The following is a 19,516-nucleotide window of genomic DNA, read 5'->3' as shown; positions in this document are numbered from 1 at the left end:
CAAGATTCCGACCCGCTGGGGCCTCGGAAGACGTGCTCACCCCACACCTTGTTCGAAGTTTGCTTTGAAGCAGTTTCTGTTTTGGGTCCTAACCACCTCCTAAGCACCATGTTCAAGTTTACTCTGTGCCATTTAAATCCGTTTCTTTGTCCTAACACTCGAACCCTTCTGTGGTGCATTCAGCAAGGACCGTCTTCCCTGCATCCTTCTGGAGAGTCGCATCCTGTGGCTTTGTGGCCTCCCCCCTTCTCTGTGAAGGGCTTTGGCTCAGGCAGATGGAAAGCCCTCCTGTGAGCGCTGGTGTAGGTCATGGGCAGGTGGAATTATCTACGGAGCATGGGCAGGCAGAGCCATGTCCGGGCTCCAGTGTTGGGCCCCAGGCGTCTTTGGACCAGGCAGGGCCTCCCGGAAGATGAGTGTGCAAAACCCCTTTTGCCAATGAAACAGGTGGGTACCGAGCACGCCACACCTGGTGCCCTTACACCTTAGCGCCAAGGTGTGACTGTGAGGAGGGGTGCCGTGATTAGACGTAGTTTCCCACAGGACGTAGCCCTTGTGATACCTGGGACCCAGCCAAATCGGTCGTGAGGGATGACCCTTGCCCTGGCCGGGTGGCTCAGTTGGTTGGAGCATTGTCTTGTGCGCCAAAAGGTGGGGAGTTTGATTCCTGGTCAGGGCACATACCTAGGCTGAGGGTTTGATCCCGTCAAGGGGTATACGGGAGGCAACCAATCAATGTTTCTCTCTCGCATCAGTGTTTCGCTCTGTCTCCCCCTTCCTCTCGAAAGTCAATACACATATTGTTGGGTGAGGACTAAAAAACGGGGGGATGAGCCTTGGGCTGAGACTTCTCTGGTTCCACCTGCCCCCACTCCGTAATTAAGGAAGTTGGCGTGTAATTACACACTGCCTTGCGCTTGGCGCCACCAGATTCGCCCTGCTCTGGTAGGATAATTTTTACAGATAATTCCCCCAGGTAGTTGTGAATTCTATTTGCATTTCTACCCAATGAAACAGCCGGTTCTTGGAATTCCTTTCATTTATGTTGTCAAGAAAGATGTTGACCGGAACTGGCCCAGGACCCTTCCCGCCTGGGTCACACTTCCTAACACAGGGCACTGGAGACCCCTCCCTTCCTGGGTGGTGTGAGACTGTCTGCGGGGTCTTGATAACATAGCACAAACCGTGCATTAAAAACCGAGCCTCAAGCCCTAAAGCCCTGTCGTTAGAAGCAGTTTTTGGTGGTGGTGGAAAAGTGGGTCTCATCTCCGTTTCTGCCACTGACTGTACGGCTTTGGGGGCGTCATGGGCCTCAGTTTCCTTGTGCAGATGGTGATAATAACCCCCAGGGGGCTGTTTTGAGGATTTATTAAGGTATTGGTAAGTTCCAGGTATTTATCGCTGCTTTAAAAACCACATCAAACTTAGAGGCGCGGAGCAACACTGCTTTGCTCACAGGTCCTCGGGGCCAGGAGCGGAGGCAGGGTTTGGCGGGACAGCTTGGCTGTGGGCCAGCAGGCAGTCCCCTGTCAGCCGGGAAGACTCTCAAAGGGCTGCCAATAACTTGAAGAGTTGGAGGGCTGGGATCATGTAGAGATTTCTTCATTCACGTCTAGCTGCCTGGGTGAGGGTGGTGCAGAGGCTGGGCCCAGATGGGACTGTCCACCTGAGTGCCGACACCTGGCCTCTCTTTCTGGCTGGGCCTTGGTCACTGAGTGGCGGCTTTGGATAGTCACATTTCCTTCTTGATGGGCGGAGCTGGAAGAGCTCAGTTCCACAGGACAGGGGAGCTGCATGGCCTTCTATGACCTACCTTCTCAAGTCACTCAGAACCACTCCTGCTGTTCTCTCTCTCTCTCTCTCTCTCTCAAAGAAGCCGAAAGTCCGCCAGATTTAAGGGGAGGGATGTAAATGGCACCTCTCAACGGGCCGAATGTTAAGAATTGGCCACCATGGTTTGAAACGTGCACAGTAAATGTGAAGCATTTAACGTGAGGACTGCCCTCCATTCGGTCTGGGGCCAGGAAGCGTCAGTGGCTGCTCCCTCCACGGCCGCTGTGCGGGTCGTTAGCTGGTTTCAGGCTGTCTCAGGTTCCGATACTTAGTGCCTGGACACTGAGGGTGCTGTGTCCACCTGGGCAGCCCCAGGAAGCCCCCGGCCCCGTCCTGACTAAACGGTCTGTAAGGATCAGCTCTTTGAGCATGTTGAGTTCAATACCACGAGTTCATTCTTCTCACCTGCTTCAAATCTGGCCCCAACTCTAAAAGGTGTCCTGGCCCTTAGTTAAGTTTTCTTGCCCTCTGTGACTTCTCACATTCACGGAGCGGTTTCACAGGGAGGTTCTAGAAGGTCCATTTTGTGAGTCTCCAGGGCATCTTTCAGGAGCAATGCCCTGTCGTTCCGGGCACCCTATTTCTCCCCTTAATATAATTTTCTCCCAGTAAGTATTCACAACACATCTTTTCTGCAAACAGAGGGATATCTTTCCTTCTATGGAAGACACAGAGAGGTCTCAGCCACGGTGCCTTCCCCGTGGGCAGCCGCCTGCCTGACCGCCGCTTCCTGCACTGCCCGGTGGAGGACGACTGGCTCCTCTCTCGGGAGGCAGCTCTGCTCTGGAGCGATCCCAACCGGCTCTGTCTGACTCCGGGGCTCCCAACCCGGCCAGCCTTGCCTGGGACGGTGCCGCAGCCACGAAGGCTTTGAGGTTGACACTTACTAGTATGAGCATTGCAACAGAAGCATCTTTTCTTTTTTCCCTGCCCCCTCCCAAGTCACAAACTCCAGAAACTTCCATTGAGGCAGACTTTGGGTCTAAGCTAGGGAAATTGGTGGAAGGAAGGAAGGAAGGAAGGAAGGAAGGAAGGAAGGAAGGAAGGAAGGAAGGAAGGAAGGGGAAGGGAAGGGGAGCTCCAGATTCTAATTACCATTGCTTTTCCACCACAGATGAGCCACTTTTCGAGGTAACTGGGGGTGGGAGGCTCAAGGTCCATGAGCACATGCAAAGGCAGCAGGGGAACGGGCCAGGTGCCCCCGTCACTGGGCGCCCTGTCCTTGTGCCTGGGAGTGGGAAGCTCAAGGTGGATTGTGTGTCTAACTACAGACCCTGTCTCTGCTCTGAGGGGCATTAGTTCCCAGAGTCCTCCTGCTTTTCCGAATAGAACGAACAGCAAACATGTAACTATTGTCTTTTATGTTATTTTTTTCTTCCTGTAGCTTTCCTAGTCTTGTCCCCCCCCCCCACTCAGTGTCTTATCTGACCACACCCAATGATGCTGGAGGGGAGGAATAATAATTCCCCTCTACCTCTAGGTCCTTGGCCAAAACCCTCCTATAATGAAAAGCCAGAGAAATGGAAGCAAAAAAAGATTTAATTACACACGAAAGTACGGCAGCCCCACAGAGACGAGACTAAGGCCATGACCGGAATAGGAAGCATTTGTACTTTTTAGACAGAGACAATAACTGTGCAAAGGGTTGGTGAGACCGATGGGCCTGAGCTGGGGCAGGAAAGTGGAAGTAACACAGTTTTCTCACCCAGTGTCTCAGCCCTCGGCTTCCTCTCTCTGGTGAGGATGGAGTCTGCCCTCCTGGTGTGGGGAGGGCACCTTCACCTGGGACGTCAGTCTCCTGCTTTCAGGGGGACAAAGGAGGCTCAGAGGTCCTTCTTGCACTGGCTGTTTCCCAACTACTTTTAATTCAAAATAATAGGCCATCGCGCCATCTTTTGGGGTGATGAATTCTGAACCCCTGCAGTGCTAAGTGCCGGATTTGAACAGAACGAGCAACCAACCCCAGGGCGGCTGGTGGTTGGGATATTGGCGGGCAGTTGGGAGAAACTGGCAGGTCCTCCCGGGGAGTGCCTGGAAGTGTCGGGGGGCCGGGGGGCTGCTGGAGGAAGCAGACCTCCCTCTTCCTTGTTGAATGTAGCAGGGGCTCTCAGGGGTGGGAACAGGCTCCTCCGGCTTCCCGCCACACGCTGGGGGACTTGAGAAAGGTTCTGTCCCATTGAGCAGTAACAGGTGGGGGGAGAATTTTAATATTTCTATTTACTCTGATTATCTCACGGCAGAGAAACGAATCCATACAGCAAACAACAGTAGTTCCCCCTCCACCTTATCCACGGCTTCAATTACCCACGGTCGACCTCAGTCTGAGAAATTTTAAATGGAAAGTTCTAGAAATAGCTCATAAATTTTCAACGGCACACCCTTTTGAGTAGCATGATGAAATCCCACCCCCACCCCGGGATGTGAGTCATCCCTTTGCCCACTGCATCCACTCTGGTTCTGGGCACTTTCCCCGTGAACATCGTTGCCACGAGCATTTTTGGCTGCACAGTTGTTCACCATATAACCAATTTTGGCCATGAGAAAAGATAAAATAGATAAGCTGCTTGACAGTTGTTTTTGTGTTTGGTTTCATTTCTCCATGGATGAATCAATCAACCACTGTCAAAAAGATAAAATAACCGGTTGACAGCTTGTTTGTTTGTTTGCTCGGTTTCATTTCTCCATTGATGAAGTTCCCACAGTTACCGCCATTTCTGTATTATATGTAAATCTCCGCCAGCCCACGCAATCGGCTGTACCGTTGAACAGTGACAAGAGGCGGCGATGGTCCCACGTAGCATTTCTTCCAGGTAGTGGTGATTCCCCCCAATAGTTGTTTTCTTAGTTTGCATTTTTATTTATTTGTTTAATCTTAGAGATTGGGAAAAGGAGGGAGAAAGAGAGGGAGAGAAACATCCATCTCCTCTGCACCCCTTCCAGAGACGGAACCCACAACCCAGGCAAGTGCCCTGCCCTGGAATCGAACCGGTGACCCTTCGCTTTGCGGGCTGATGCCCACCTGGGCCACACCTGTCAGGGCAGGAGATTTTTGTCTCTTCTGTCTCTGGCACTGACTGGCTGTGTGACGTTAGATCACTGGACCTTTTGGGTCTGTTTCTCATGTGTGACAGCAAATGTTCAGCCTCTACTCTGTGCACCAGGCGCTAGAGACTCTCTATCTGTTGTTAATTCACTTAGTTCTCGCCCTGCAAAGGATGTGATGTCTTTCTGGAAGTGTCCGTCGGTTCCAGTGTACCGCTGCACGATGGCTTTTTGTGACTCTGGGCATTCCAAAGAATCTTAGGTTTTTCTCTGGGCTCCAGAGGAACCAGAACCCGAGAGCCCCATTGCCGATGAGGGCCTTGTGTCCGAGCTTGGCCTCCTTGCAGAGAAAGGGAAGTCCAAAGGACTGGGCCACTAGGGAAAAGGGCACGCATGGCTGGGATGGGGGGAATGGACCCACCAGAGCCTGTCTGCTCCTTGAAAAATCTTTTTGGTGTCCTGGTACTGCAGGTTATTATCCTTTCCTGGCTGGGGGTTGTTAGAGATGCCCGGCCTCCCCCAGCCAGGGCGCTGTCGGAGAATTCTCAGCTTCTCTCCACCCATCCAAAGTCCAGCTGGAAATCCCAGCGGCTTATTTCTCATCCTGAGAAACCCCATCTTGCTAGTCAAGGGCAGCCCAGCAGGTGGCCTGGGCATTACTCCATCCCACTGGGTCAGGGGGCCCCAGCTGCACCAGTCCCCTCCCCAGGCTGGGGACAGGAGGAGTAAAGGGGAGGTCAGGAACCCTACAGGCAGAGCCCTGGGTTGGACCCTAGGCCTGTGTGTCTCACCATGCTGTCCCCACCTACCGGCCTGGGCCCCGCCTTCTCCAGAGGCCACAGTCCCGCCCTGCTGTGTGGGTGGGTGAGATTCAGCCTGTGGATATGCTCAAGTGGGTGTGTGGTCTTGGTGAATGTGACATTATGTGTCAGTTTACATAATTGTGTGTGTGTGGGGGGGTTGTGTCTTTGTGAAAGTGTGCATCTGTTTGTCTTTGGTCTCTGTGGCTGAGTGCGTGTGGAGTACGTGACTCTGTCGCCATGTCAATTTACACAATGGTGCTTGTGTGTGAACGTGTATTCAGTCACACGCGTACACATTCAGTGTGTGTCCGGCCTCTGGGGAGGAGGTCCATTGGGGGGTTGCTTCCTCCGGCCCTGATACCCTCCCTTTTACTTTTCATGATGCCCGGGCTGGTGGAACCCCAGCCCTATGGGTTCCCGGGTACTGGGGGTGTGGGATCCCCCATGACCCGGCCACCTGGTCTTCCTCTCAGGCTTCTGGCTGAGTTTTGCTCCTTGCCCTCCCTGCTAGGCTCTGGGCGACGTTGGGGCCGGCGGAGGCTCCTGGGGGCTTGGAAGGGCAGGTCTCGCCTTGGGCGCCTCACCCGAACACTGGAGCACGGTGGAGCTGCGCAGGGCAACTGGACCTCCAACTACTTTCTTCCACCCACGTCTGTTCCGCCCGAAGGGACCCTGCTGGTGTGGCTCTGAATCTCACGCTCCTCTCGCTCTCCACTGTGGCAAGGGTTTACATCCAGGGCTGTAACGCGAAAGCCCCTTTTGAGGGGACGTGGGACTCTGCAGGCAGGACTCCTGCGGGTCCGGTCCAAACCGCAGCAGTTCCCACCCTCTGCCGCTAGGAGGCGCCTCGCTCGTCCGCCAGCGGGCGTGTCTGCGTGTGCGTGTGCGTGTGCGCGAGGCTCCGTCCCCGGCCGCGGAGCCTCGGTGTCCTCACTTACAGCCCCAGGCAGCCCGAGACCCCGGTGGCAGCGGCGACGCCGGTGCAAATGCAGCGCGACCGCGTTAGCGCTCGGCGGTGGGCCAGCCCGCACGCAGCTCGCTGCAATGAAAAGATGCGTTAGTGAAGGTCCCGGGGAAACTGTTTATTTTCTAAACCCGACTTGTAAGGGGAACCCCGGTGGACAGGAAGGCCTGGAGGCTGGGAGGCAGCCCGCAGCCTGGATCTGAGCCCAGAGCCCGGAGGCCAGTCGCTCGCGTGACCCTGGCCCCGGATCGGTGACGGGGTCCAGGGCCCCGCCCTTTCTGCGATTCCCTGGGAACCCGGGAGCGGAAGCGGCTCGGCGGACGACCAGTCCTCGCTCCTTCTGCAAATGACACTTTATATCCTCCGGTTCCGAGGCGGGAGGGCGGCCAAGGGCAGCGTGCGCACGCCGGCCGGGGTCCCGCGGCGGCGCGGAGGCTCCGGGGTCCGGCGCGGCAGGTGCAGCCGGGGTCGGGGAGGATTTGCCTTCGCGCCGCTCCGCGCCCGCTGCGGCCGGCGCGCCTGCGCTTCGCCTGGCTGGGGCTGGGAGAATTTGGCGACGGTGCCCGCGCGGCGGCAGGTCCCGGCCCCGCCCGGGCCCCGGGGACGCCCCGCCCCCTGGCGCCGCCCGCGCCCGCTGATGTCCCGGCCCCGCCCCGGGCCGCGCCCCTCCGCCGAAGCCCCGCTAGCCGGCTCCGCGCCGCGGGCCTGCCCTCAGGCCCCCGCGGGCTCCGCGCCGCCGCCCCGAGACTCGCGTCCTCCCGCCGCTCCGGGGCCGTCCCGCCGTGTCCCCTGGGCAACCGTCTCCAGGGAGACCGGGCCCCGCCCCCGGCACCGACACCCGGTACGGAGCCCACCTGTGTGCGCGCCCGCGGGGTCTCAGTGCCCCCTCCCGCCGCACGCTCCGCCCCTCCCGGCGCGGGGCTTTGTCCGCCTGGGGCGGCCAGGGGTCCAGGGGCGTGGGCGCTGGGGAGGCGGGCGCGTTCCGGGGGCCGACCCGGCTCCTCCGGGGAGGCCGGGGCAGGGGGCCGCGCTCCGGTGTGGGCTGCTTCACGCGCTCCTCTCTCAGTCTCCTTGCATCCCTTTCCTGCCCCCGGGAGGGCCGGGAATGGGGGTGTCCCGCTGTCGCCCTTGATGGGATGAGCAGGGCCCTGAGCCGTTCAGGGCAAGCTGTTTACTTGTCAGGGACCCAGCAGTTGCTACGCGCGTCCTCCCCTCCCCCTGTCCCCGATTCGGGACGGAGCATCCTGCTCCCGGTCCATTCCTAGTGTCGCCTCCCAAGCTTTGCCCTTGAACCCGAAGGGCTAGAGGGCGGCAGACCCCGGTGCTGAGGTCCCCGCAAGCGTGAGAGCCGGAGCAGAAGACCCACCTTTCTCCCCGGGAAGATCCTCCTCCTTGGCCGCCCTCTTGTGAATTCAGTCCCGGCTCCTACTTCCTGACCTGAATTCCTGAGGACGGGATTCTTCCTCGCCTTCTCTAACTCTTCCCTCTCTCGGCTCCATCATGCCTGCTTTCTTTGTCTTTCCTCGACTTGAAAGTGCTTTCTCCACGATCGTGTCTCATTTTCCTCTGACTGAGCTGCTGGTTTTTGTTTGTTTGGGTTTTTTTTTTTTTTTTTTTTGGTCTCTTGTTAATTCCATTGATCATCAATGGAAGTTATTTCTTCCTCAGTTCTTGGCGCCGACCTCTCATTTCTCTGGTGGCAGTGCCTTGGGAAGCCCTTGCCATCGTCCCCTGGATGCGGGGTGAAGGGACCGTCCCCGCCCCCGTTCCTGGGCTGTTGCTGCAGGGTCCGTGGGGATGAATCCTTCCTGGAGCAGGCTGACAGCAGGAGGAGTTTCAGCTTGTCCTTGGGAACTGTATTCTTGGAACGGATGCCTTCTTCAGTGGCTTCCTAGCACTGGACTTTTTGTCTCCTGGAGAAACCTGAGTTTAGAAGCAGGAGGGGTTTCCTGCTTCTCAGGACCCCTCCCCAGACACGCCCAGTGGGCTCCAGACCAGAGACTCCCTGCGGTGGCGGTAGCTGTGCCCAGGGTTCTGGCTTAGGTGAAGGGGCTGGTCTTACTTCCTCTGATTTCCAGGAGTGGCCCACAGATGCCCTCCGTGGGCTGCCCCCTCCCCAAACTACCTTTTCATCTCCAGGGGCTGGGATGGATCTTCCTTTATGATGCAATTGGGGATCTTGAATGGGGTCCTCAATTTCAGGAACCTGCTTTTTGCAGCCATTGAATGGAACTTAAACCCGAGCTGGGCTCCAATCACTTACTTTGCTTTCAAATAAAAAACCAAACAAAACCAACAAACATCTCAGAAAATGCTCTGAGTCATCCGCATGTCTATACGTTCCTGCCTCGGGGCCTGGAAGCGCCCCTGCGGTTTGCTTCAGTGCCACCAAAGGGAGCTGGGCTGCTTTGCCACAGAGGGTGAACCGGGCCATCCGGCCGAATGTGATTGGTTTGCAAAAACAGCCTGGGTGAAAGAGTTGCTTTTAAGCTAAAGTTCTGTAAGAGAATGCACAGAAGGTTTCTGAGACTTTTTTTTCCTTTCTTTCTTTTTTTCCAGACAGATAAGGAGCTCTCAGAGTCAAGCAAGGGCGGAATGACGCTCAGTGATTCCAAAGCATCTTTAATCTGCCAGGTGGTGTGGCCTTTGCTGCTGGTCTTTCCTGGAACATTCCAGAGAGGTAGGCTGGGCAAAGGAAACCCGTGGGGTGCTGGGAGGAGAAGAGATGTCATTTGGTAGATAGGTGGAGATCTGAGTGTAGTCCCCTGCCCTCCCTGACCATTCAGCCAAAGGAGGACCTATCTGTAGGACTAGAGCCAGAAGAAAGAGAATGACCCAAATTTGTGCTGGGAGCCGATGAGCGGGAAGTGAACTAGACCTCAGCCAGCTTCCCACAGGAGGGACGCCTCTGCTTGGGAAAGGAAGGGCCGACTCTGCTCCAAGGAGCCCTGCGGCCCACTAGGAAGCTGCAACATTTGGTATTTAACTTGCTCTGGTTGTGGTGGCGTTGGGCTGGCCTAGTTGGGGAGAGAAAAAGTAAAACCTTCTCCCAAAGGAAGTGGGCTGAATATCGATAATTCAGTATCCTTGCCTCTCGAGGAGCCCTCACTGAGGACGTTCTGTTTCTACGGAAATTTGGCAGTCCCTGTATCAGGAAGAGAATGTTCCTTGGAGCTTCTAGAACATTAGCCTGGGAGATGAATGCAGCCCCTTCATTGTGCAAATGAAGAAACTGAGGCCAGAGACTGACGCTGGCTGGCCATCGGCTCAGCTCCCCTCTCTGGCCTCTGGTAGTACCTGGGTCTGGTTAGCAAGCCCCCGGGGCCGTAGGCCAGCAGCCCCCTTCACAAGCTCTATGGGCACATCTGTCTTCTGTGGGCACACAGCCCATTTCCTCCTTATCCACACCCTTGAATAGCCACCGTCAGTTCAGAATGGAAGAGGGTTGAGGTGATAGTGCAGGGTCATCCTGGGAGGCCACCCCACCCCATCAACCTCATTTTCTCTAGATCTTCCTTGGTACTTTCCAGACTTTTTTGTTACATGTGGATCTCTTCTAAGAGATCAAAATATTCAGCAGAATGCTGACCCATAAAGCAGGTAAAAGCAGACAGCCGTCATGGCACAAGCAGAGAGGCTGGGGTGATCGCCCTGCCCCAAGCCCCTCCCCCAGCCCCCCCCCCACCTCCCGCTGGATGCCTTGGGCCCTTCTGTGAGCCCAGGCCCTGGAGCAGAGGCCAGTCCTTGGCTCGTGTGGACCTGTCCTGTTGATTAGAGTTTCTTCTACACGTTTGTATACACCGTCTTGATTCTTGTTTCAGGAGATGTCTTTTAATGATCATTTTAACCCTCATGTGGTTGTATTTGTCAGAATACCTATTCACTGTTGAAATGTGCAAAATGGGAAAAGAAATTGCAAGTGTAACTTTCCCTTAACTCCACCCTCCAGCTGTTCTTTCCTTGTGGGAGTAGCGGGAATACCCTCCCACCCACCAGAGGGTCTTCTGTGTGTATCGTCTTTGGACACCTGATTCTCACGTATTGTTAAAGAGTATTACGGACTTCCACATAAATGTAACTGATTGAATGATATGTTTGCTTCTGCTCTGCTTCAAAAGCCCACTAAAATGAGAGTAAAGGGGTAGATCCTTAAGAAAATGGAAAGGATGAGAGGAGGAGGAGTATGAGCAAGAAATGTTGAATGATAGAAAACAGGTGGGGGAGAAAGAAGCCAAGCAGGGCACTGAGTGTCCCACGTTATGGGGAAAGCAAGCTGATATGTCCACAGGACTGCCCCCCCGGCCCCAGCACGAGAATTAGGGGCTACCAAGGACCTTGACCATGTTGGGGTGTCTTGACCATGTTGGGGTAAAGGGTGGCGGGAAGTGGGAAGACTGGTCAAAAGTGTGTGTTAGAACGACAGACCCTTGCTGAGTCCTTGGAGCCAGGCGGCTCCTGGCTGCACCCCAGCAGAAGACTCTGGGTTTTCTGCAGGTGCCTTGGACCAGAGCTGCCCAAGACCAGCCCGGGGCAGGGGATGCTGGCAGGAGGCACTAGACTGAGGACAGGGGGACCCAGTGCTAGCTGGTATACTGAGCAGAGGCACCCTTTCCTTGGGGGTGCCCAGAGCGTGGCAGCCTGAATTATTACCCCTACCCTCCAGGCCAGGGCTTGACCTTCTTTCTGAGAAAATTGACCTCATGAGAAAAATGACCCTTGGATGCTCACATTAATTGAGGGGTACCCTGTGGAAAAGCTATATTGCTACTTTGTCACTTCACAGTGACACCTGTTAGCAGCGAGCCCTGCCTGCACCCAGACAGCGTTGGGTGCCTGGCGTGTCAGTTTACGTGGGCAGTGGCAGATCGGCACACGGGATGGAGGCCTCAGCCAGGACTGAGAGAGACCCAAACAGCAGGAAAGAGGGGCCAAAGTCATCAAGCTGGTTTGGTTGTTTTTAAAAAAGAAATATTCATAAAACAGGAATAAGCTCTTAGATATAAAACTGTGATGTTAATAGTAAAAATTTCAAGAGGATAGAGCTGGAAGATTGAAAAATAAATCTCTAGAAAATATAAGAAAATTGGAGAATCACTTTGGGAGGCCCAATATCCATCTCATAGGAGCTCAAGAAAAAGGAGGGGTGGAGACCTGGAGGAGGGGAAGTTATCAAAGCAACTCCAAGAGAAAATCCTGGAACAGAAGGGGTCCCTGCAGGAGGTGCCTCCGAGTGGTGCTCAGCACAATGAGTAATAAAAGAAACACCACGGAAAAGAATGAGATGTACTACGGGACATCATCATGAACTTTCAACCCTCTGGAGATAGAGAAAAGTTACAAAGAGACCTCATACGGGAGATCGGAGAACAGGACGCACCGGACCCTGTGAAAGCGGTGCCGGAGGCCGCAGGACGACAGAGCCACTCTCAAATTTCCACCCGAAGTCAGTTCCCAACCCAGAATTCTGTAAGGGTCATTCAGGCAAAGTTACAGCATAAAGATATTTTTTAGACATGAATTTTCCAGACCAACCCTCCTTTCTTTGTATTCCTTTTCAGGGAAGATACTGGGAGGGTGTGCTCCGCTAAAATGAGAAAGTAACCCAAGAAAGAGGAACGAGCAGTACAGTGTGCACTTGTCCCTGGTTCTCATTTGGCTCAGCTGCCAAACGGCTCTCTGTATTTCAGCCGGTACTTTACTTCGAGTCTTGGGAGTGGGGAGAGAAAAGAAACACACACCTACTGTGCCAGAGGGACTGAAAAGTACTCACTTCCGAGTCGGTAGCTGGGACCTGTGACCTGGGCTTTGTCTGTGAGATGCAGTGATGTCATGTTTTTGACAGAGAAGAGAGAGGTGATGATGGACTATACCCCTGCAGCAGTGACGGGCTGCAAGGTCAAGTCCTCGATGCAGAAGCAGCAGAGGTATGAACCGATGCCCAGTACCAAGTGGCGGTAGAAGCTGTCTCACCATCAGATGTGTGGAGTCCACATAGTGGACCACAGTTACGTGTCCTTTCTTATCCAACTTTCTGTTTTTCCCGGACTTGACTGTTGCCTCAGCCTTTTATTTGCTTTGTAATCACTCGTCCTTCCTCAAACTCTCCAACGGAACTACTAATCCTTCCTCAAACTCTCCAACGGACCTGTGAACACCTCACAGTGCAGCAAATGTCATACTTGGTCAGCTCCTTCCTGCTTAACCAGTGAGAGGTGGCCTCTTTATTCGCAGCCAAGCACACTGACTGGTGGAGAGATGGTGGAAGGAAAGATGGCAGAGGGAGGTCCCAATACTGTAGCCACGTGGCTGGTTTGAGAGCAGGCAGCCCCACTTGGGGGAGGATGATCGCGGGCCCTGGGGGAGCAGCTTCAAGGAGAAAAATGGAGCTGGCAGGTTATCTGCTGTACCTGCCGCATCCGGAGGAGTTGTGTTGGAGAGTTTGGGGAGGAATTACACATTCAGACACAGAAAACAAGAAAATAAAAAGTGAGGCAACTATTAACTACAGGAATAATAGAAAGTCAAACAAGAAAAGAAAGAAAATCCCAATATACTATGTGGCCTAGCTTTGAACGATATTTACATAGCCATAATAATGTAAGGGCTGATGTTTGATGAACGAACAACGTTTCCATGGCTGCATTCAGAAGCTGGGGGAGGGGATGTGCGTGCAGACATCAGGAAGGCCCTGGCCTGCCTCCTAAGGTAAGAAGTTCAAAGCTGAAAATCCAGAAATATCAGCATCCACCTATAATTTAGAAACGTAGAGATAAATACCCAAAGAACAACTAAAGTTGAAGGTAGTAGTATATTTGCCTGTGGGGGTCAGGAGACTTTTTTTCGCTGCTAGCATTTTAGTTTTAAGTAATTTTAAAAGTCAACCTGGTTGAATAACTTTTATAGATAGTAAAGCTTAAAAGTCCTTATCGTGGCACCCGTGGGCACCCGTGGTGCCGCTGTTTCTGTGTCCTCCGTACTTCCCGAAGTGCACGGCCCACAGGCATGTTGCCGTGACAATGTATGTGCGTGTCGGTGACGCTCCACGAGGGAGTGTTTGCAGTGCCGCACAGTGCATACGGGTGTCCGTGTAGTGACCGCGTTCGCTCTTTAAGTTAACGTGTGGCCAACCCTGGCCGGTGCGGCTCAGTGGGTCAGAGCATCCCCTCATGACCGAAGGGTTGTGGGTTCCATCCCCTACCCAGGCACTGGATTGATGTTTCTCTCTCTCCCTTCCTCTCTCTCTAAAAGCAACGGGAGAAAAAAGGCCCTTGAGTGGCAGTTAATCTGAGCTCATCGACTCAGTTGTCAACTCAGCCGTTTCCTCGTTGCTTTAGGTGTGTCAGTTTCACAAACAATACTGCAATGACTGTCTTGGTGTATGTAGCTGTTCTTTAAACATTTTGAGTAGCTTCTTTATGACTACTCCTTATTGTCCAAATTACCAGACGTGAGACAATGGGTTTCGCTACTGATTTTGGTGTGTCGTGCCGGGGGCTCCACTCAGGTGGGTCACAAACTGAATGTCGGAGGGGAGCTCAGGGACAGACGTTTGGGCAGGGTGGTCGGCCCACTGTTCCCAAGAGCAGCTGCAGTCAGAAATTCCCCCACCACGACCGCCACCCCTTGGTGCCCCCGCCACTGGAGATCCCTTTTCCTTTTTTAATATTCAAACTAAAGTTTACTGTCCTATTGAAAACTGTGGCCTCGAGAGACACATTTAAAGTGGGGGAGAGTAAAAATTTTGAAAAGGAGAAAGAAATTTGAAAAGCCAGCAGGAAGGCAGACGTGGGTAGACGGGAGACCGAGGGGCCAAGGCAGCGGATGGCTCCGGCTCCGGCTCTGGCTCCGGCTCCGGCTCTGGCTCCGGCTCTGGCTCCGGCTCTCTGTTGTGTTCTCCCCCTTCGCTCCCCCCCACCAACCCTTCTTCTGTCCTGCAGGAGCAGGAGGCTTGGTGTCCAGCCCTCCCGACAAGTCCTTCCAGCCTAGTCCTGGGCTTGGTCTCTGAAATGTCCTACCTGCCTGGCCCGGCTTCTGGACAGTCCCTTCCCATTCCTTTTTTGGACACATGGCCCCACCCGCAACTGACCACCACCGACCAGTTGCTTTGTGTTAGAGGACGGCAGAGGGGCGGCTGTGCTGGGTTTATTTGTGAGGCCTCCCCGGCACTGCGGCTCACAGATGTGGTGGAGAGAGCTTTCTGCCCTGAGGACCGCGAGGGCCACCAGATAGGCAGGAAGCTGTCGGTCAGGCCTCTGGGAGAGCCACACTGCAGTGGGTCCCATGGACACTTTCATGTTTGGGGAGAAGAGCACATCTGTCCTAGTGCTCTACCTGCTAGGGACCCCATTCACTCCTCCTTCTGGTTTGTAGCATCAGTTCTTCGTCAGGGAGGTCCTTGAGGACAGGAGAGTTCAAGGCCCGAGGTCTGGGGTGCCTGGTCCTTAGTGGAAGCGAGGACTGGGGCATTTGGGGGCCTGGGGGGCCCCTGCGCGTCCCCCAGTGATCTGGCCTTACCTGGGGCCCTGGCCGAGAGCCTTTCCTGCTTCCGTTCCTGCCGCCCTCCCTTCCATTTTGCGCACAGCAGCGGGAGCGTCTTCTGTGTCAAGTTTATGGTCAGGCTGTGTCCACCTCCTGTTAACACACTCCGAGGAATTCCCACCACAGTGACAGCAATACCTGCCCCTCCCTGTGACCTCCTCACTGTCCCCCCACCCCCAGTCACCTCCCCTGCGGCATCCTGATTCCGCTTCCCTGGTCTCAGGGCCTTAGCCCTTCGCACTCCCGCTGCCTGGAACCCTGTCAGGATCTTTCTCCTCACGGGGGCCTTGGCTCCCGTGTGATCTCCCCTGTGGCCCTTGTGTGACGGGGTGGGGGGCCCTCCCTGCCAGCTTGCTGTTCTCACACCCCAGCCCTTTCACTCTCCCAAATCTCCCAGTGTGTTCATCGTCCTTTTCCGCTTTCTGAAAACCCCTGTTGGACTCGAAACTTCATGACAGCAAGGATGGGGCCAGCCCCTTTCCTGATGCTCAGGTCAGTGTGTGCTGAGTGGAGGGATGAGCGAATGACCAGGACTCGGGGCCTGCAGCCTTGTGGGGCAAGCAGGGGCCCCTTCACGTTCTTTCTCCCCAGGGTCTCAAGGGGGTTGCAGGGTCTCTGGGCTTTTCCTGGCAGCCAGAGCAGGGGGCTGGTTTCTAGAATGCTCCTTGGGGGTGCAGGTGCAGGAGCCCCGCTGGGAGGTGGGCGCTCTGGCAAACCACCTTCGACTCTGTTTCTGAAGCGGTCACTTTGGATTCTGTTCCCATGTAAGCTGGGCCATCGGGGGAGGGTCCCGTTCGTTCTCCGTGGGAGGCAGCCCGGGACTCAGAGCACTTGGTTAGAAGGACTTTTTGAGGCTGAGAAGTACCTGAAAATAAATCCAGGTCAGGAGGCCCAATACAGCACCGTGGTCCCTGTCCCTTGTCACGGTGGCTGTGGTCTTGTGTCCTCCCAGCTTGTGCGGATGGTACATACTTGGACTATGTGTATGGCCCCCTTCTAGAAGTTTCTGAGGCTCTTTCTCTTGGGCTTTTGGAGTTGTCACTTTCAGGTGTTGGGCAGACGTATTGTCTCAGGGCCAGTGAGCGTCTCTCTACAGACATTCGTAGGAATGATGGAGGGGGGCAGCGGGGACGGGGGGAGCTTTACATCCTGGCTCTGGAGTAACTTCTGGAGGCATGTGGCAGGATTTGCCGAGGGCGTCCTCAGAAATCAACAGCACACACTTCCCCTTTCCCTGCCGCCTATCCCCTGCTCAGAGCCTGCTGAGGGTGTGACTCATGTGTTCCCTTGGGAAGCTGTTCCCCAGGACATGTGACTGGAGCACCAGAAACCTGTCTCTGCATTGACAAAGGCTGGCCAGCAGCTCTCAGTGCCGGTATCAGCCACATTTGCCTCGGGACTCAGGAGACCCAGCGCAGAGCCCCAGGCCTGCAGAGTTTCCAAAGGAATGAAAAGAATTGTTTTAGCAGTTCTGAGCTTTGGACAAGCCACCAGCCAGCAGGTCTGCCAGCCCGGGGGACTGCAGATGGGCTGCAGCCCCGTCCCCAGTCTGGGGGGAGTGCCTGTGACTCGGGGCTACCGCGTCCTTCTCAGAAATACACCCAGGCCCCTGGGGCTGCCGGTCGGGAGGGCTTCTACCCTCAGGAGGCTTCTGCTGAGAGATTTGGAAGAACTGGCAGGCTGCTCAGGATTCAGGTCAGGTCCCTCAGATGCTCTCAGCTGGAGAACCTGGGCTTCAGCCTCGGGCCCAGGAAGGTGCATCTAACTGAGAAGGCTTTCGCAGAGATGGCGGCTCCCATGACGGACACCCACAGCGGCACTTCTCAGCTCTCACACGGCTGTTTCTGTGCGTCGTGCTGGCCAGAAGTGGAAGGTGAAAGGAACTGGGCGCCTTCCCGTCCAGTTTCCTTCTGATATTTTATTAATGGTTCAGGTGCGGACAGACGACCTCTGCGTCTAGATTCTGGATGACTCGGAACAAGGAAGGGTTGGTCACGGTTCACCTTTGCTGGATCCCCAGCACCTTGGGGGTGGTCCTGGCCTTTTCTTGCCCTCTGTGACAAGGCCGTCTCATCTGTCCCCATGGATCCACATCTGTGTGTCACCTGCTGACCCCAAATTATGTCTCTGTGACCCCAAGGACCTCTCCCCTGAGCTCCAAACCGGGGGGGACCTTACCCTGGGCTGTCTTCACCGGGATGCTCAGTAAGCAGCTCAGGTTTAGTATGTCCAAAACGCGGCTCTCGCTGTTTTATTGCCTCCAAAATCTGTCTCTCCCTTATACTTTCCCCACTTCAGGAACTTTCCACCACTCACACAATCTCCCAGGCCCAGACCTGGCTGTCACCGTTTCCTTCTCCTCACTGTCCCCTCTCTGATCCACCCAAGCTCCTAAGTGTACCTTGACTCTCCTCTCTGGTTCTGATGCTGCCACTCCAGGGTGGCCTGTACCTCCCCGCCCCGTGACACTTCATGCGGCCTCTCCCCCACCCACGCAGCCTGCAGCATGGGTTCAGACACAAACCAGGTCCCGTGACTCCCCACCTAAAACTTACCTCCAGGGCTGCCCTTCGCCGTGACAGTGGAACATGGCATCTGCCCTGTTCTGAAGGCCCTGCAGGACTTGGCCCCTGCTGACCTCTTCAAGCCGTCTCATCCACACCCTCCCATCCCCGTCCCCACCCTGTGGTCTTGGAGTGGCCCCTCTGTCACGTCACTGTGTGATCACCCTTCCCTCCCATGTCCCTGTGTGTGTCTCCTCTCCCAAGAGTGATTCCTGCCGCTTAATAAATACCAGTTGAATAAACTAATACATCTCAGATGCGAGATATGTATAAAACATCCAATCCAGTAATGCGGGACTGGCGATCATTTCGGGAGGCGGAATTAGCAAGAGTAAAACATGCCATGTGCCTCCAGAAGTTTCTTCAGATCCAGGAACTGTGTTTCCACACAGGCTGGGAGAACCCGGCTTACTCTGAGCAGTGTCGGGAGGGTTGGCAGCCAGTGAGCCAGTGATACGGCCCCCAGAAAACTTTCTGGGGGTGCAGTGGGGGAGCCTGATATCCTTTTGGGCTGAGCAAATGGGAGCTTGGTGCCCAGAACATTCTTCTGCAGCTGGCCGACCAGACCCCATCTGGAGCATCCTGTTAGCTCGGAGTTCTGGACTTTGGCAAGAAGAGTGTGAAAACCCTGTTGTGGGGAGAACAGTCAGAGGTCCCAGGGCCACCATCCAGCAGAGAGCCATCAGATGACAACCTGTGTGTCTCAAGGGCAGCACAAAGGACAGGGGTGACTCCTGGAGGCAGGTCAATGGCCAAGGAAAGAACTTTCTAAACACTAGAAGCTTCCCAAAGTGGAATGTGTTGTTGCATTAATGGAAATAGATCATTCCAGCGATAAGTGACAAAAAAACAACTCAAACTGCTCTAAGTTAAAAAGGAGAAGAAGCAGGGAGCATTTATTGGCTGATAAAACTGACAAGTCCAGAGATAGAGCCTAGCTTCAGGTGTGGCTGTGTCCAGGGACTCAAAGACTGTCCTCAGGGCCCACTTGTACTCTGCGCTGAACTCTGCTTCCCATTCTGTTGCTCTCTTTTCAGGTCCCGCCCCATAAGGGCAGCTGATGGTCACAGGGTCTCTAAGTTGTTAGTCTATGTTTTCTGCTACCCCAAGAGGAAGTCCAGATGTCAAAACCCATTGTACTGATTTGACATTCACATGCACATCCTGGAATATGTAAAGATGACACACGATGATTGGCTGGGCCTAAGTGCCACTCCCACTTATAGTCCAATCCCCATGCAGGGGTGGGGGGGTGGGGGAATTAAGGGCTCTGATTGGCTGGGCCTGGGTCTCAGGCCAGGACTGAAGTCAACTGAACCACTTGGGCTGAGGATCTGTGGAGTTGGTGAAAAGTCCCCAGCTTCCAGATCAAGAAAGCTGCAATTCCCAGGTCCCAGAAGCCCCTCAAGCCCCTTTCCTCCGGGGTAACTGCTCTCCCCTAGGGGTTAGCCCTATCTCTTCCGCTAGCGTAGATTTAGTCCTGCCCGAGCCTGTTCTCCGTGTAATTGAAATCAAGAGCACATATTCTTCTGCGCCTGACTTCTGCACTCAGCTTTGTGTTTGTGAGATTCATTTATAGTGGTGGGTGTATTTGTAGATCATTCTTATTGCTCTATAATGTTCCATTGGGAGCGGATACAATTTATTGTTCCATTTGTCTGCTGATGTGCATTTGGGATGCTTCCAGTGTAGGCTGTGATGAGTAGAGGTCCTGCAGACACACTTGGACTTGATTTTGGTACCCATTCTCGTATGTCTGTTAGGTGTATCCC

At 54.7% G+C, this 19,516-nt stretch overlaps 1 protein-coding gene across 7 annotated transcripts in view; it reads left to right on the top strand.

Annotated features, from left to right (window-relative positions):
* PIK3CD (phosphatidylinositol-4,5-bisphosphate 3-kinase catalytic subunit delta) overlaps nucleotides 1-19,516 on the top strand; it is a 44,823-nt gene that overhangs the window by 9,575 nt on the left and 15,732 nt on the right. For 6 of the 7 annotated variants that reach the window (XM_037165669.2, XM_037165667.2, XM_037165671.2 and 3 more), the window contains exon 2: nucleotides 9,202-9,322. The gene's annotated coding sequence lies outside the window, so the exon portion shown is untranslated. Of the gene's footprint in view, nucleotides 1-7,319; nucleotides 7,484-9,201; nucleotides 9,323-19,516 lie in introns of those variants that run through there. The other variant, XM_037165666.2, reaches the window with a different exon arrangement.

Source organism: Artibeus jamaicensis, unplaced genomic scaffold (genome assembly GCF_021234435.1).
Source record: "Artibeus jamaicensis isolate MK-2021 breed Jamaican fruit bat unplaced genomic scaffold, CSHL_Jam_final scaffold_847, whole genome shotgun sequence".
NCBI classification, from domain to species: domain Eukaryota; kingdom Metazoa; phylum Chordata; class Mammalia; order Chiroptera; family Phyllostomidae; genus Artibeus; species Artibeus jamaicensis.
The sequence above is the reverse complement of the archived record's forward strand: the minus strand, read 5'-3'. Positions and strand labels throughout refer to the sequence as shown.